The 14,512-nt window shown below is 43.7% G+C and overlaps 1 protein-coding gene across 1 annotated transcript in view; it reads left to right on the plus strand.

The window, feature by feature from the left end:
* Window positions 1–277: 277 nt before the first annotated feature.
* The window catches only part of SYNE2 (spectrin repeat containing nuclear envelope protein 2), a 433,601-nt gene continuing 419,366 nt past the window's right edge, over window positions 278–14,512 (plus strand). The window contains exon 1 of the mRNA XM_054449822.2: window positions 278–388. The gene's annotated coding sequence lies outside the window, so the exon portion shown is untranslated. The remainder of the gene's footprint in view (window positions 389–14,512) is intronic.

Genomic DNA, 14,512 nt, shown 5'->3' on the forward strand with positions numbered 1-14,512 from the left:
AAGTCTGGTGGCCATCATCTTCACCTGTTAGTTAACATTAGCAATATTGGGACAATCTGACATATGTCTCCTGATACAATGCTTTAAGAAGGATATTGATATGGTTTGGCTGTGTCACCACTCAAAATCTCATCTTCAATTGTAATCCCCATAGTCCTCATGTGTCAAGGGAGACAGGTGGAGGTAATTGAATCATGGGAGCAGTTCTCCCATGCTATTCTCATGACAGTGAATGAGTTCTCACGAGATCTGATGGTTTTATAAGTGTTTGGTAGTTGCTCCTGCGCTAATTCTCCTTCTTGCGGCCTTGTGAAGAGGGTATCTTGCTTTCCCTTTGCCTTCCGCCATGATTATAAGTTTCCTGAGGTATCTCCAGCCATGGGAAACTGTGAGTCAATCCCTTTATAAATTACCCAGTCTCGGGCACTTCTTCTTCTTCTTCTTTTTTTTTTTTTCTGAGACTGAGTCTTGCTCTGTTGCCCAGGCCGGAGTGCAGTGGCGTGATCTTGGCTCACTGCAACCTCCGCCTCCCGGGTTCAAGGAAGTCTCCTGCCTCAGCCTCCTGAGTAGCTGGGACTACAGGCGCACGCCACCACGGTCTCGGACACTTCTTTACAGCGGTGTTAAAACGGACTAAACAGATATAGTATCACTTTTGTGGTATTCCTGCCAAAAATGCATAACCTAAATCTAATTATGATGAAACATAAGCCACATCCAAATTGAATAACATTCTGCGAAATATCTGGCCAGAGGAGCAGTTCCAGACTAAAAGAGACCAAAGATTGCCTTTATAACTGCCAGAAAAGAAAAAGAGAGATCAAAGACTCATTACAACTAAATGTAAATATGTAATCCTGGCTTGGATCCTGGACAAGGAAAAAAGAAATAGCTGTGAAGGACTCTATTTGAACAATTTATGAAATTTGAACAGGGACTGTAGATTCAATAGTATGGTATCAATGCTAAACTTTCTGATTTAGGTCATTGTACTGGTTATATAAGAGAATGTCCTTGTATTTAGAAAATACACGCAAATGTATCAAGGGGTAAAGAACACAGTTGCCCTCTATACCTGGTAACAACTTAACTTTAAGTGGTTCAAAAAACATATATGTACATATATGTGCATGCATACGTACAAATAAATGTGCGTCATAGAGAATGATGAAGCAAGTGGTGCAAGACAGAAACCATTTGTGGGTCTAGTGGGTAGATAGGAATTCCCTATACTATTCTTGCAAGTTTTTTGGGTAAATTTGTAATTTTTGGGGCCAGGCGCGGTGGCTCATGCCTGTAATCCCAGCACTTTGGGAGGTAGAGGCGGGTAGATCACGAGGTCAGGAGTTCGAGACCAGTGTGTCCAATATGGTGAAACCCTGTCTCTACTAAAAAAAAATACAAAAATTAGTTGGGCATGGTGGTGCACGCCTGTAGTCCCAGCTGGTCGGGAGGCTGAGGCAGGAAAATCTCTTGAACCTGGGAGGTAGAGGTTGCAGTGAGCCGAGATCGTGCCACTGCACTCCAGCCTGGGCAACAGAGTGAGACTTTTTGTTTGTTTGTAGAGATGGGTCTCTCTATGTTGCCCAGACTGGTCTCAAAGTCCTGGGCTCAAGTGATCTTCCCACCTGGGCCTCCCAAAGTGCTGAGATTACAGGCATGAGCCATGGAGCCCAGCTATAAATTTGTAATTATATAAAAATAGTTTAGGCTGAGTGAAGTGGCTCACGCCTGCAATCACAGCATTTTGGGAAGCAGAGGCAGGAGTATCACTTATACCCAGGAGTTCGAGACCAGCCTGGGAAACATAGAAAGACCCTGTCTCTATAAAAATAAAAATATGTAAATAAATAAGTATAGTTTTAAAAGTTATTTGCACCACCTATATATCATATGTATAAGTGTACCTGCACACATATGTGTTTGTTTATGTGTGTACATCTACTAAATTCAGTGGTGGACTGTTATTTTTTTTGGGGGGGGTGAGAGGTGTTATATTTGTGAATGTAGGAAAAACGCAAGCTCTTTGTGTTAAGTTTGAAGTGGTGATCCTCATTCTTAAGGAAAACAAACCCTCTTGTATTGCTAAGTCCCACTATTCACTATTCCTCAAATGTTTTATTTTTGTTTTGGAAATATTGAAGAGTTGAGAAAATATAACCCACCTTACTTTCACCCTTAATCGGAATTGGCACACTTCAGGCCGGGCACGGTGGCTCACACCTGTAATCCCAGCACTTTGGGAGGTCAAGCGGGCAGATCATCTGAGCTCAGGAGTTCGAGACCAGCCTGAGAAACATGGCAAAACCCCGTCTCTACCAAAAATACAAAATGTAGTTAGGTAGGTGGTGCATACCTGTGGTCCTAGCTACTTGGGAGGCTGAGGTGGGAGGATTGCTGGAACCTGGGAAGTTGAGGCTGCAGTGAGCCATGATTGTGCCACTGCAGTCCAGTCTGGGTGACAGAGTGAGATCCCATCTCAAAAACAAAACAAAACAAACAAACAAACAAAAACACCTGGCACACTTCATATCCAGAATCTACTAGGATTAACTCCCAGTTAAAATTTCAAACCTGTTCATGAAGTAATTATGGCCTATTTACCTGCTTCTGGGGATGAATTGCTTGAAGGAATTGGCATGATCCAAAAAAGAACCATGTGTGACAAGTGTGAATATCTGTCCACAAAATGTACAAGATTCTGTACTATCTTTCGATATGTGGCTATGTATCATAAAACAAAAGAAATATGAAGCTTTAGTGAAGCTTTTTTTTAATCATTATTGACATTACACACATACTTGGTTTAAAGACTCAAGTGATTCAACAAGTTTTGTTAAGAAAAACAGCACAGGCATGGTGGCTAACACCTGTAGGTCCAGCATTTTGGGAGGCCAAGGCAGGAGGACCAGTCGAGCCCAGGAGTTCAAGACCAGCCTGGGCATCATAGCCAGACCCCATCTATACAACCAAAATTTAAAAATTAGCTGGGCGGCCAGGCGCAGTGGCTCATGCCTGTAATCCCAGCACTTTGGGAGGCTGAGATGGGTGGATCACCTGAGGTCAGGAGTTCAAGACCAGCCTGGCCAACATGGTGAATCCCATCTCTACTAAAAATAAAAAAACTAGCTGGGCATGGTGGTGTGTGCCTGTAATCCCAGCTACTAGGGAGGCTGAGGCAGGAGAATCTCTTGAACCCAGGAGGCGGAGTTTGCAGTGAACTGAGATCACACCACTGCACTCCAGCCTGGGCAACACAGTAAGGCTGTCTCAAAAAAAGAAAAAAAATAGCTGGGCATGGTGGCCTGAGCCTGTGGTCCCAGCTACTCAGGAGGCTGAGGCAAGAGGGTCACTTGAGCCCAAGAGGTCTAGGCTGCAGTCAGCCGTGATCATGCCACTGCACTCCAGTCTGGGTGATAAAGTGAGATTGTCTCAAAAAGAAAAAAAAAGAAAAAAGAAAAACAGCACTGCCCTTCCCTTCTTCCACCCATTACTTTCCCTTCTCTTCAGACATAACTACTTTCATCATTTATAACTGATTGTTTTGATGTTTACTGCCATGTCTTTAAACAACATGCTTAATTGTTATTTCTTGGGTCTTCACTTTTGTAAACTATCTGTTGGTTTCCTATTGCAGATGAGGACCCAACTCTGTTTGCTCTTCCTTTACCAACATTAAGTACGTAATTATGATTATGTAAACATTATTCATAGCTGAGAGAAGTAGTATATGCTATGATTATCTTCTTATCCTGAATAAATCTTTATTTTGCCTAGATTTAATAATTGTGCTTTTTCTCTCTTTTTAAAAAAAATTTTTTAGACAGGGTCTCGCTCTGTTACCCAGGCTGGAGTGCAGTGGTGCAAACATGGTTCACTGCAGCCTGGACATCCTGGGCTTAAGTGATCCTCCCACCTCAGCCTCCCAAGTAGTGGGACTACAGGCATGTGCCACCATGCCTGTCTAACTTTTGTATTTTTTGTAGAGACAGGGTTTCGCCATGTTGCCCAGCTTAGTCTTGAACTCCTGGGCTCAAGCAATCCACCTGCCTTGGCCTCCCAAAGTGCTAGGATTACAGGCATGAGCTACTGTGCCCAGCCTTCTTTTTTTCTTTCTTTCTGTTATTTTTGAGCCTGGGTATACATACATGCATACAATATATGATGATCAAAGCTGGGTAATTGGGATATCGACAATCTCAAATATTTATCATTTCCTTGTGCTGGCAACGTTCCAAATCTTCTCTTCTAGCTATTTTGAAATATATGATTAATTATTGTTAACTATAGTCACCTCATTGGGCTATTGAAAACTAGATCTTGTTCCTTCTATGCAACAAAAGTTTTGTACCCATTAACTGACTCATCTTCTTCCCCACCCCCCCACTACTCTTCCGAGTCTCTGGTAACCCCAATCAACTCTCTACCTCCATGAGATCAATTTTTTAGTTCCCACATAGTAGTGAAAACGTGTTGTCACTCTTTCGGCCAGAAACCTCTGTGGCCGGTGATGCCTTTGCCTGAGTTCTTATCCTGTGTCCAGGAAGAATGAGGTATGTAGTCAAGTGGATGGTGAGCAAGATGAAGAGGAACTTCATTGAGTGTTAGAACAGCTTAGAGCAGACCTGCAGTGGGCAGCTCCTCTCTGTAGCCAGGTTGTCCCAGCAGGCCCTGGAGTAGGTGGCTCCTCTCTGCAACTGGTAGTCCCGTGGTCTCTCCATCCTCTGCCCTGCTCGGCTGAGTCGGGGGCTTTTATGGACCTTGGAGAGGACAAAGTGCTCTGGGTCCATAGGCAGCCATGGGCTGGCTGGAAAAGGCACCACAAGTGCCCACTCGGACCCACAGGGACTGGCACCTGACCTGCAGCCTTCAGGCCCTCCCTGCCCTGAAGGTGGGGTCTTACGGGGACCGCTCCCTTTGCCCAGGAGCTTGTCTGCGTCCCACTGTGCCACCAGCATCCATGGCACCCAGGCTGTTCTCACCAAGGGGCTCCTACACGCCAGCACCAAGCCACCCTCAGCTCCCACTTGGCTTCCACTCTCAGCACCCCCTTGGCTTCCCCTCTCACACTCATGGGTGCCCAAATTCCGGAGGTAGCAGAGGCGGCAGAGGGCTGGCGTATAAGCACTGCCGCAAGCTTGAGCACACCGGCTGGACTGTGACAGCATCCCTGCTCATCCCCAATCCCTGCTTTGATATTGGAGCCATGCTGGGAGAGGAGAGAGGCCAGGCAGAGGGAGAAGAAACCCGTGAGCCTGCTGGGACAGGGTTGAGGAAGCCTTCCAGGGTCCCTAAGGGTGCAGACTGCAGAGACGGCTGCCTGGGTCCTGCACCTGGGAGGGCAGCTGCAGCTGCACCAGGGAGTTCCCTCCCTGCCAACTCAGAAGGGGCGGAGCTTCTGCTTATCACCAGCTCCTTGGAGCAGGAGGCCTGGGTCTGCAGCAGTGGATCAGATCAGTGGGTCTGCACCTGCGAGGGCAGGGCAGGGATCCTGCCTGCTCCCGGCCCCCACAAAAGCACAGGGAGGCTCAGATCTGCAGCCACAACTTGGGTGGCTGCAGCCTGTCCAGGAGAGCGGGGCTCCTGCCTGCTCTATGGAGCAGGAGGCCCACCCAGGTCTACAGGCACGGTTTGGACGGCTGCAGCGGCACCCAGGAAGCTCCTGCCTTAACTTAGAAGGAGGGGGGTTCCTGCCTGTCCCGGGGTCCTGCTGGCTCCACGGAGCATGCAGCCCCAGCCGCACCTCCCCACTGCCTGGCTTATTTCTGTGCCTGGCTTATTTCTGTGCCTGGCTTATTTCACTTAACAGAATGTTCGTACACTGATGAGGAATGTAAATTAGTACAGCCACTATGTAAAACAATATGGAGTTTACCCCAAAACTAAAAATAGAACTAGCATATGATGCAGCAATTCCACTGCTGCGTATATACCCAAAAGAAAGGAAATCAGTGTATCAAAGAGATATCTGCGCTCCCATGTTTATTGCAGCACTATTCACAGTAGCCAAGATGTGTAGTCAACCCAAGTGTCCATCAACAGATAAATAGATAAGGAAAATGTGGTGTATATATACACAATGGAATATTATTCAGCTATAAGAAAGAATGCATTTCTGTTATTTTCAGCAACATGGATCACACTAGAGAACATTACGTTAATTTTCTTAGTTTTCATTACCCCAAACCCTCTGTCAGTTTGTCTAAATCTCCTTTCAAGAGGTTCTGATGCATCAAATATTTCCCTGGTTTCATCATCTAAAGAAATCCCTCTTGGTGCCTATGATCTGCTCCAACTGAACGGGTTTACTCTCAGTGCCTGGTGACAACTGTCAACCGGGGGTCTACCTTCACCATCATCCTGGTGCTTATCTAGATCTCCTGTTTCCTGTGTCCTGTGTCATTTTCATTTTTTGGTTATATTTTTGTTTCAGAGGAGCATATCTGTAGTAAATTCCTAGTAAAGATACAAAGGAATTTTGTTTCATTTTGTTTGCTTTTTCATTCTTTGCATGCCTGAAAATATTCCCATTTCCCATCTTGTATTTGATTTATCAGAAGTAGAATCTGGCCGGGCACAGTGGCTCAGACCTGCCATCCTAGCACTTTGGGAGGCCAAGGCGGGCAGATCACCTGAGGTCAGGAGTTCAAGAATAGCCTTACCAACATGGCGAAATCCTGTCTCTACTAAAAATACAAAAATTAGCCGGGTTGGTGGCACATGCCTGTAATCCCAGCTACTCTGGAGGCCAAGGTAGGAGAATCGCTTGAACCAGGGAAGTGGAGGTTGCAATGAGCTGAGATCGTGCCACTGCACTCCAGCCTGGGTGACAGAGTGAGACTCGTCTCAAAAAAAAAAAAAAAGAAGAAGAAGTAGAACCTAAACTAAGGAGACCTCACCAAAGACAGATTGGGAATATAAAAAGTGAGTGTAGAGATGAAAAAATTGTAGGGGAGTTTGAAAATTCAGGAGTGGATCCTGGAGGACTGCCTGAATATATACACCTGAAATGAGACGTTGAACTAGAAAGAAACTGAGATACCTTTAATTGGCTGCATTACATTCCTATTCCACTTCCACCCTCCCTCTGTAGAATGAGAGCTTAAGAGGAAGTTTACATCAGTGGTAGAAATCAAGGGATTGGCCGGAAATTGCTCAGCAATTTGGGAGCCCAAGGTGGGCCGATTAATTGAGTCCAGGAGTTCGAGACCAGCCTTGGGCAACATGGCAAAACCCCATCCCTACAAAAAAATACAAAACAGCTGGGTATGGTGGCATGCACCTGTAGTCCCAGCTACTCAGGAGGTTCAGGTAGGGGGATCACCTGAGCCTGGGGAGGAGGAGGAGGCTACAGGGAGCTGTGATTGTACCACTGCAATGCAGCCTGGGTGACAGAGCAAGACCCTGTCTCAAAAAAAGAAAAAGGAAGGAAAGAAGAAAAGAAAGAAGGAAAGAAAGAAAAAGAAAGAGAGAAGGAGTGCTATATGTTTTGTATATCTGAGTTTGTTGTATGCTCAAAGTTTACCCCTCCGCCATGTACATTTCTGACTTCTATTACTGTTTTTTTCCATAAAGAACATGTTTTACTTTTGTAATCAGAAAAAACAATACAGTCGTCTCCATTTGGTGGCAAAGTTTGAGAGAAACTGAAGAACACCTTGTAGAGGAGCATTTCCAAGGTATACAGTAGTTTCTTATCAATGAGTGATGAGAGAGTGGTGTGAATAGGAGAGGCTGTTGGATAAACGAAAGGTCAGTAGAAGGATCACACAGTTCTATTGAATATTATTCAACATTTTGCGGAGGTGTCTCGCTCTGTGCAGAAAGAATTGCCACAATTTTTCAAAGAACAACACAAAGATATAGTAACTTTATTATGCCACTTATTTTCCTCCTAATGGAAACTTCATTCTCACTGGGTTCTTTGCAAAAATCATGTCTAGAAACACAGTACAGAACAGAAATAATAACTACCCCTGATTCCTATGTCTGAAGATTATAGCTACCAGAAGAATTTATTTATTTATTTATTTTGAAACAGAGTCTCCCTCTGTCACCCAGGCTAGAGTGCAGTGGCACGATCTGGGCTCGTTGCAAACTCTGCCTCCCAGATTCAGGTGATTCTCATGCCTCAGCCTCCCGAGTAGGTGGGATTACAAATGCCTGCCACCACACCCAGCTAATTTTTGTATTTTTAGTAGAGTCAGAGTTTCACCATGTTGGCCAGGCTGGTCTTGAACTTCTGACCTCAGATGATCTGCCTGTCTCGGCCTCCCGAAGTGTTAGGATTACAGGCATGAGCCACAGTGTCCAGCCAGAGAGATTCTGATTGGCCCAATCCCGCCTCCTTGAAATTGATCCTCCTCATTACTGTTAGAAAGGTCTGACTGAAATGCAAATGTAACAATATTTCCTTATAATTTAAAATAATTTACTGTCCTGTCAACCCCCTCCTCCATTGACTTAGCATGATATATAAAGTCCTTTATGATCTGGTGCTTGTTGTCTCTTCTGTCACTTGCCTATTACATTTTATGCCTACAAATATCTCAATTTGTCTCTACTTTAGAAGAGATGAGAAAATGGAAGTATATCATAGCAAATTTGCTATATTTTTACCAGAACTAGTTAGTATTAGCCTGAAGTAACTATGATAAAGAAGCATACTGCAATCCCTATAGCAATTGGTAAGAAAATTACTCAAATAAAAACTTAAGGCTGGGCGCAGTGGCTCATGCCTGTAATCCCAGCACTTTGGGAGGCTGAGGTGGGAGGATCACGATGTCAGGAGACTGAGACCATCCTGGCTAACACAGTGAAACATCGTCTCTACTAAAAAATACAAAAAAATTAGCCGGGTGTGGTGGCAGGTGCCTGTAGTCCCAGCTACTCAGGAGGCTGAGGCAGGAGAATGGTGTGAACCCGGGAGGTAGAGCTTGCAGTGAGCTGAGATCACACCACTGCACTCCAGCCTGGGTGACACAGCGAGACTCCGTCTCAAAAAAAAAAAAAAAAAAAACTTAAAAATGAACAAAGGAATTAAAAGAATACATTGAAAGATATTTGTTTAATGCAAAAGAAGGCAGTAACATTGGCACAGAGGAAGAAAAATGCCATGAAACACAATAGAAACAAATAGGAAAATGACAGGCATAAATCCAACCATACGAGTAATTACATTAAAGGTACATGAATTAAACACTCCAATTAAAAGCAGAGATTATCAGATAAATAGGGTTCAATTACATGCTGTCCATAAGAGATACACTTTAGATTCAAAGATATAATGTAAATGTAAAATTATGGGAAAAATCAACTTAAGAGCTGGAGTCACCTGTAATCCCAGCACTTTGGGATGCTGAGACAGGCGGATCACTTGGGGTCAGGAGTTCAAGACCAGCTTGGCCAACATGATGAACATGGTGAAACCCCGTCTCTTCTAAAAATACAAAACATTAGGCTGGCGTGGTGATGTGCACCTGCAATCCCAGCTACTCGGGAGGCTGAGGCATAAGAATCACTTGAACCCAGGAGGTGGAGGTTGCAGTGAGCGGAGATTGTGCCACTGCACTCCAGCCTGGGTGACAGAGCAAGACTCTGTCTCCAAAAAAAAAAAGAGCTGGAATGACTATATTTATATCAGATAAAATAGACTTTAAGTTTTTTTAGAAGTTACTATAGAAGAGAGGGATGTTTTATTTATTTATTTATTTGTTTGTTTGTTTTTTAGAGGCAGGGTCTTGCTCTCTCGCCAAGGTTGGAGTGAGTGACACAATCACAGCTCACTGCAGCCTCAACCTCCCAGGCTCAAGTGATCGTGATCACCTGATCATCCCACCTCAGCCTCCCAAGTAGCTAGGACTACAAGTGCGTGCTGCCATGCCCAGATAATTTTTTATTTTTTGTAGAGATGGGGGTCTCACTATGTTGCCTAGGCTGGTCTTGAACTCCTGGGCTCAAGGGATCCTCTCGCATCCACCTCCCAAGTGCTGGATTACAGGCTGAGCCACTGCACCAGCCTGAAATATTATTTTTTATCAAGTTTCACAAAAATGTAGAATATTATCATACTTTTTTTAAAGCTATATTATTAGCACACAGAACACTTCATTATTGTTTTTTGGAGAAGAATGCCCCCAAAGCTGGATTGATGTGGGCAAAACAGCTTTCTCTTTTAGATTTGAGAGACTTCCTCCTGGCTCCCAGGAGGAGGAATTTCCTGATGTTGACACACACAGCTACCTTGGCACAAATGTCTTAAGGTATGGAAAAACAAATTCATCTTTATGTCCACTTCTACCTTTCCACCTTCTGAGCAGACTTAACTCCCTTAAGCCCAGACAACTTTTGAGACCTGACCTCCAATAATTGATTACCTGTGTGTCAGACAATCTGCAATCTGAACTTTCCAGTGATGCCACTGAGAAGGTGCACCTCAAAAGAGCAGCAGTTCCATTTCTACTGCCGATAAATTTCTGCCGCAGATATCATTTTAATTCTTGAAAGTCAAGTTGGCTCTTGAAAAGTTGTCAAGCAACATGCTAAATGTGAAATGTCAACTCTCTAAACTTTCCCTATTCAGAGCATCAAACAAAGACTTCACTGAGTTTTTTAGGGGCTTTCTGATTTGGGTAGTCCATTGAAGAGGGGAGTTTGAAAGTTGTTGGGCTGGGCACAGTTGGTTTATGCCTATAATCCCAGGGCTTCCAGAGGCCAGAGCATGAGGATTGTTTGAGCCCAGGAATTCAAGACCAGCCTGGGCAACAAAATGAGCCCCCCGCCCCCCGCAACTAAAAAGTAAAAAATTAGGCAGGCATGGTGGCACATGCCTTTGGTCTCAGCTACTTGAGAGGCTGAGGTTGGGAGAATCACTTGAGCCCAGGAGTTCAAAGCTGCAGTGAGCCATGATCATGACACTGCACTCCAGCCTGGGCAACAGAATGAGACCCTGTCTTAAAAAAAAAAAAAAAAAGAAAAGATAAAAAGAAAGTTGTTGTAAAACTGTTAAGAATTGTCTGCACATGTCCTGCCTGAAATACCATGGTACCAGGGTTGTTTGTGGAAAGTATCTTTAATAAAGCTGGATACAGATTTGCTTGGAAAAAAATTATAAACATATATCCTTCTAACAACAGAGCCCCAAATATATGAAGAAAAACTTGACAGAATTGAAGGGAGAAATACAATTCAACAATAACTGGAAACTTTATTTATTTTTGTTGTTGTTACGGAAACTTTATTTTTACTTTTTATTTTATTTTTTTTTTGAGACGGAGTTTCATTCTTGTCCCCCAGGCTGGAGTGCAATGGTGCAATCTTGGCTCACTGCAACCTCCGCCTCCTGAGTAGCTGGGATTACAGGCACATGCCACCATGCGTGACTAATTTTTATATTTTTAGTAGAGACAGGGTTTCACCATGTTGGCTAGGCTGGTCTCAAACTCCTGGCCTCAAATGATCCGCCCGCCTCGGCCTCCTAAAATGCTGCTATTACAGGTGTGAGCCACCACGCCCAGCCATGTTATAGAAACTTTAAATATCCTATTCTCAAAAACCGAAATAAGAACTACACAGAAAATCTTACAACTCATTAAAAAGAATATAAACAATCAACTATAAAATGGATAGAATAGACATTTCACTAAAGAAAATATATAAATGTTTAATAAACTCATGAAAATGTGCTCAATTAATATCATGAACTATTAGAGAAATGCAAATTACAACCACAATAAAAATGTAACTACACACTCACTGAAATGTGCTATGAGCAAAGAGACAGGGCATACCAAGTATAAGTGAGCATATAAAGAAAGGGAACCCATACATTGTTGGTGGAATGTAAAATGGAATAGCCACTTTGGAAAACAATTTGGCAGTTACTTAAAAAGTTAAACGTAAGTTTATTATATGACCCAATAATTCTACTCCTAGATACTACCCAAGATAACTGAAAACATCTGCCTATGCAAACACATGTATGTGAACCGTTTTTATTTGTTTGTGACAGGGTCTCACTCTGCCTCCCAGGCTCAGGTGATCGTCCCACCTCAGCCTCCTGAGTAGCTAGGATCACAGCCATGTGCCACCACACCTGCCTAATTTTTTTTATTTTTTATTTTTTGGCAAAGATGGTGTGATGGTTAATACTAAGTGTCAACTTGATTGGATTGAAGGATGCAAAGTATTGGTCCTGGGTGTGTCTGTGAGGGTGTTGCCAAAGGAGATTAACATTTGACTCAGTGGGCTGGGGAAGGCAGACCCACCCTTAATCTGGGTGGGCACCATCTAATCAGCTGCCAACGTGGCTAGAATATTAAGCAGGCAGAAAAATGTGAAAAGCCTAGACTGGCCTCGCCTCCCAGCCTATATCTTTCTCCTGTACTAGATGTTTCCTGCCCTCAAACATCAGACTCCAAGTTCTTCAGTTTTGGGACTTGGACTGGCTCTTCTTGCTCCTCAGCTTGCAGATGGCCTATTGTGGGACCTTGTGGTCGTGTGAGTTAATACTTAATAAACTCCCCTTTATTTATATACATATATACACATACATACACACCCTGTTAGTTCTGTCCCTCTAGAGAACCCTGACTAATACAGATGGGGGTCTCACTTTGTTGCCTAGGGTGGTCTCAAACTCCTGGGCTTAAGTAATCCTCTCACTTCGGCCTCCCAAAGTGCTGAGATTACAAGCATGAGCTGCTGTGCCCAGCAATGTGAATGTTCACAGCAGTGTGGTTCATAATAGCCAAGAAGTGGAAACAACCCAAAAGTCCATCCGATGGTGAATGGGTCATACAATACTGCATGTCTATAGAATACAATTAAAGAGAACAAACTATTAATACAATGTGGATGAACCTGAAACACCTCATGCTCTGTGAAAGAAATCAAACAGAAAGACAACTTATTTTATAATTTAATTACATTAAATGTTTAGAAAAGGCAAATTTATAGAAACAGAAAGCAGATCTGTGGCAGTCTAGGGTGAGGATAGGAGTGGGGATTAACCATAAATGAGTACAGAGGAAATTGTTAGAATGATGGAAACATTCTAAACATTTTAGTAAATGTTAAAAATTGTCCAAGATTGTGCAGCTAGTAAGTAGCAAGCCAGGATTCAAATCCAGACATTTGGTTCCAGTGGCCATTCTCTTACCTCTCTGCTAATAAAAATCAAATTTTGATGATATTTGGCCAGGCGCAATTGCTCATACCTGTAATCTGAGCACTTTGGGAGGCCACTGCAGGCGGATCACAAGGTCGAGAATTTGAGACCAGCCTGGTCAACATGGTGAAACCCCATCTCTACTAAAAATACAAATGTTAGCTGGGCATGGTGGCACACGCCTGTTCCCAGCTACTCAGGAGGCTGAGGCAGGAGAATCGCTTGAACCCAGGAAGCAGAGGTTGCAGTGAGCTGAGATCTCGCCACTGCACTCCAGCCTGGGCGACAGTGCAAGACTCTGCCTCAAAAAAAAATTTTTGTTTTGACGAGATTTTAGAAGGTTTGATAAAGAAGAATCATACAGAATCTCTCCTGAAGTTGAAAGTATATAACGTATTAAATTTGGTAGTACAAAGCATGGGAAGATATATGTTTTCCAATTTTAAGAAAATAATAAAAATGCTTTATCAGTCTTCTAGACACAAATAAGGAAGAATAGCTTGCCTTTTTTTTTTTCCTTCTAGTTGTATGGCAGGAGGCAATATATATACAGAAAAGATAATGGGCCTTAGAAAAGATATAACTCAGATTTCAAGGCTGCAGAGCACTATGATTACAGCTGTAAATTGGCATTATGCTCCAGCCTGGGCAACATAGCAAGACCCATTTAAAAAAAGAAACAGGCACTTTGGGAGGCCGAGGCAGGCAGATCACGAGGTCAGGAGTTGGAGACCAGTGTGGCCAATATGGTGAAACCCCATCTCTACTACAGATGCAAAAGATTAGCCGGGTGTGGTGGTGTGCGCCTCTAGTCCCAGCTACTCGGGAGGCTGAGGCAGAAGAATCGCTTGAACCCAGGAGGGGGAGGTTGCAGTGAGCCGACCTCGTGCCACCGCACTCCAGCCTGGGTAACAGAGTGAGACTTCATCTCAAAAAAAAAAAAAAAAGAAAAGAAAAAGGAAAAGAAATAGGCTGGACATGGTGGCTCATGCACTTTGAGAGGCCGAGGTGGGCGGATCACCTGAGGCCAGGAGTTTGAGACCAGCCTGGTCAACATGGTGAAACCCCGTAAAAATACAAAAAATTAGCTGGGCGTGGTGGCGTGTGCCTGTAATGCCAGCTACTAGGGAGGCTGAGGCAGGAGAATTGCTTGAATCCAGGAGGCGGAGGTTGCAGTGAGCCAAGATCACACCACTGCACTCCAGCTTGGGTGACAGGATGAGACTCAGTCTCAAAAAAATGATAATAATAATTGAGATTTGGTCTCTGACTCTGCTACTTAACCATCTGATGTTGACAAGTTATTTAACTTGTTTGGAGCCTAATTTCTTATCTATAAAAATA

The sequence above is a fragment of the Pongo pygmaeus genome, chromosome 15 (assembly GCF_028885625.2).
Source record: "Pongo pygmaeus isolate AG05252 chromosome 15, NHGRI_mPonPyg2-v2.0_pri, whole genome shotgun sequence".
Taxonomy (NCBI): domain Eukaryota; kingdom Metazoa; phylum Chordata; class Mammalia; order Primates; family Hominidae; genus Pongo; species Pongo pygmaeus.